At 52.9% G+C, this 4,228-nt stretch overlaps 1 pseudogene; it reads left to right on the forward strand.

Moving 5' to 3' along the window:
- The window catches only part of LOC105813356, a 27,632-nt pseudogene that overhangs the window by 7,084 nt on the left and 16,320 nt on the right, over positions 1-4,228 (forward strand).

The following is a 4,228-nucleotide window of genomic DNA, read 5'->3' on the forward strand; positions in this document are numbered from 1 at the left end:
GGGTGGGGTGGGGTCATTGGAATTAGGGACTTACTGCTTATTGGGTACAGAGTTTCAGTTTACGGGATGAGTTGTTTGATAAATGGTGGGGATGCTTGCACACTAGTGTGAGTGGACTTCATGCCACTGAACTGTGCATGTAAAAGTGCAAGGCTAGGAGGTTTTTTGTTATGTGTATTTTATCATAATCCAAATAAATAAGGTTTTAAAAATTTAATGAAAACATTGGTGGAAAATAAAGGCAGGGATGTAGGGCAACTGTTAGTAGCAGTTTCAATTGATGTAACCACTTTGAGAAAGATATTTGGCAATAACAGTGCACCCCCATGGCCTAGGAATCTCACCTAGGGACACACCCAAGAGATGTGCCTAAGTGTGTCCCCAAAAAGGAAGGGACCCAGATGTTCTTAGCAGCCCTGTGGATGAACGCCCCAAACTGGAAGGAGCCGAAGTGTGCACAGTAGCGTGGGTGAATCCATTGCTCTGTATTCACACAATGGCATAATATATAGAAACGTGGATAAAGGATGTACAATGTGCAACAGATGAGGAATCTCGTGAACAATATTGAGCGGAAGAAGCCAATACAGAAGAGTTTATGCTCAGCGATTTCCTTTATAGAAACTACAGCATCAAGCAAAATTGAGCTGTGCTGGGAGCAGTCAGGGTAGTGGTTTCCTTGGGGCAGGGGTAGACATCAGATGGGTCTCCAGGAGAGTTTGTGGTGCCGATCATCTGTTTCTTGATCTGGTACAGGATATAGTATGTGTTCAATATGTGGAAAAAAATATTGTAAATTGTACATCTGTGTGAAGTATACTGAAATTAAAACTTTTTAATTTAAAAACATCAGATTGCATATCAAGCCCAGGATGAAAGAGGGACCCTCAGACTGTCATCCTTTCCTCAGCAAAAGCAAGTTCATGGTGACCATGTGGTCCTCTTTGTGTGGAGAGGCTGCCACTGCTCTAAGCAGTACACCCGCATCAGGGTGGGAGCCGAGGCCCAGGGCTCCACCACGCTCCTGGTGAGCTACAAACACAGCCACGGCCACCTGCGTGCCAGGATCACCATCGCTGCCTACCTGCCCCTCAAGGTGAGCCAGGGGCCCTGCCCTTCACCACCCACCCTGCCCCCTCCTATCCTGATGTGAATTACTCACTTGCTGTAACAAATCTGTATGAAAATCCAATTGTTCAGAATAGCTTTTGGCATAACTCCGTCTCCCTGTGATTTTCTGGCTGAAAGCATGAATTGATGTAGAAGAAGCAGAGCCTCCCCCAGGGGGGACAGTGGTTGCTGACATCTATGTGATCACACTAGACAGTGCTTGGCAGGCTTGGCAGGGTGCTGAGTGGAATCTTCTTTCCATGTCTCACTGACACCACTTTCTGAGCCCTAGATGACAGAAAGTACATGCCCGCTGAAATTTTTAGACTTTGCCTAGGCACAGGCCTGTTTCATTGATCAATGTCTTTTTGTTTCAAGGTCTGTGCTCAACAGGGACCTCCCCCAACCCTAGTTTTGAGTGACTGAAAGTGACTGATGAGTCATGCTGTTTCAACAAATATGCATTGAGTGCTTGCTGTATACCAGACACTGGACCATTTAACTTTGTTAAAGAAATGTGTACTTTTGGGGCAGTAACTTTTTGGCCAGAATAGTTTTTTACCTGAAATCAGAGAACCAAGGCTGCTGTTTATGGAGCTCGGGTCCTTTGGGCTCCAGAAACCACATTTGCCTCCATCCCCTGGTCACTGGGTGCATGTGCCAGCCCTGTTAATGCTGCCTTTGCAGTCCAAGAGGGCATCGATTCTTCTTTAAATGCCCTGAAAGGCAGGTCCTCTGTAGAAACTGGACATTTGCAGCCCAGAGGCCCTTTTTTTGTGATTTGAATAACAGTCTCATTTTCCCAGGTGGCGGATTTTGACTCTGCTGGGTGGGTTTTCCTGCAGTGAGGCCGGCCCACTGTGTTGCAAGGTGGGAAACTTGTTGTTAGGTTGGGCCACTCTGGGGAATGAGCCTTTCCTCTTCTCGTGACCCCTAGGTCAGTCCAGCCCCCAGCTGCTCCTGAGATGGGGACCCTCCAGGGACAGGGGTCTCCTCCTAGGGAGGTGGGTTTCCTGGGAGCCAGTCCCCAGTGCTGAGTCATCGTTAACACCTGTTCCTTGTCCCCCAGGTGTCTCCTGTGTCTTCCTTGTGGGTTTCCACGAGCCCTGTCCTGTACACCCAGAACAAGGAGGCTGTGGAGACCCTGCCTTTGGTGATGACTGTGACTTTCACTGTCCACTTCCATGACAACTCTGGAGACATCTTCCAATCTCACAATTCGGTCCTCAACTTTGCCACTAACAGGTTGTGTGTGGGCGATGCTCATTTATCCTGCAAAGGCCTACCTGAGCAGTACCCGGATCTGATCGATAGAGGCGACAGGAGGTGGCACAGAGAGGCTGGTGCCATCCAAGGAAGATGGCCTGCCACACCACACCATGCCCCGCAGGCCACAGAGGGGGAGCACCACTGCCCTAGGGGGCTGCAGCCCAGCTCAGAGAAGACACATCAGCATCGGTCCCAGGAGGAAGGAGTAGGATGTGGGCTGGGGCTCCAGGGAGTGCTCCCGAGGGCCAGAAGATTGTGTACAGGTGTCGGTGACCCTTCCAACCTGGGCTTTCCACAGGCCCTGTGACAGATGTGTTCCAGGGACAGGTTCAGGGCATTGCCTTATGGGAAGAACTGGGGTTTGGAGTCAGGTTTGCTGCTAGCCCCAGCTCTGCACTTTGTGGGGCCTGTGAGCTTGGGCAAGGCAGGTCAACTCCCAAGCCTGTTTCCGTACCTGTCATGTAAGGAACGTGGCCCAGTCCCCAGGGCCTTCAACTGAGGGGGTGGTCGTGAGGCCCTTTGGCATCTGCAGAGCTCTGTCCTGGCAGTGGTGGCCCTTTGTCACCGTGGGGCCCCTCAGTACACTGTAGCAGTCCCTGTGCTCTCTTGTGGCAGGAGGCCCTCCTAGAAACCCAGTCAGGGCTCAGGGTCAGAAGAGAGTGGAGGTGAGGGCAGCAGCCAGAGAGAGACCCCAGCCCTCACCCACCCAGGCCGAGCTCCTGCACCAAAGTGGCCGAAACTGACGTTGACTGAGCACGTGCCATGTGCCAGGCGCTGCGCCAGGTGCTTCAGTCCTGCTGACTTCACTCAGCCTCACGCCAGGCATGCAGCACAGTGCAGGAAATGGGCAGAGGCTGTGTTCCTTGTTCTGGTTCCACTGCTAGATGTGACTTGTGTCTTCCTGGCATGTCCTATTCTCTGCTGGGAAGAGGATCGAGAAGCTTTCTGTGGACCATGTTGCCCCCGGGCCTCGGCTTTCCCTGCCAGAGTGTGGGGATGATGATGCTGGCAGTTCCTGGCCGAGCGCTGTGGCCTCTGTCAGGACAGACGACTGAGGAGGTCCGGCTTGCTCTCCCTGCCCTGGAGGGGGGGGGTCTGTCCTCTGGGGCAGCCACTTGGTAAACTCTAGCTGGAACCACATCTGGGACCTCAGCAGAAATCTTCGCTCAGCAGAGGACCTAGACTGCGTGTCTCTCTCTGGAGTTGGGGGTTTCTTTCTGGAGGCTGAGAGCCCCCCTCTTCTCCTGTGCCTAGACACGACTTTGTGCTCACTGGGAAAGGTCCCACTGACAACACCTGGGTTGCCTGCACAGTCGGCATGTGCGTGACGCTGCTCCGTGTGTGGGACATGGAACACCTGGGCCTCTCCAACTTCGTCCCACTGCCAGTCCTGCAGGCCATCTCCCCAGGGCTGTCTGGAGCCTTATTGGTGGGGGATGTCCTCCACCAAATGGCCACTGTTCTGGTCAGCCTGGAAGGGAGGGGAGATCCTGACCCAGGGAGACCTGTGGAGTGATCGGCGTTTGCAATTGCAGGGCCCTGGGCAGGTGCTCAGTGCCCGTCACCGCTGGAATCCAGCAGTCGAACCTAATAGTTTGCATGGTTAGTGCTGGGGCTCTGCGGGTTGGGCCAGCCAGCTGCAGAAGATGCACACTGTGACTGTAATAAATCTGTGCTGTCCTCGAAAGAGCCTGTGAGAATGGTCAGGGAGAGGACGGCATGGGCTAAGGTATGTGGGGTTCAAAGGAAGAGCCTGGGGAGCTACAGCAGACAGTGTGGGGGAAGTGGGGTCTGGCTTTGTGATCAGATCACGAAATGCATTGGATTTTGGCAGTTCAGTGCAGGTTAA

This window comes from Propithecus coquereli, unplaced genomic scaffold (genome assembly GCF_000956105.1).
Source record: "Propithecus coquereli isolate 6110/MARCELLA unplaced genomic scaffold, Pcoq_1.0 Scaffold1, whole genome shotgun sequence".
Classification (NCBI taxonomy): Eukaryota; Metazoa; Chordata; class Mammalia; order Primates; family Indriidae; genus Propithecus; species Propithecus coquereli.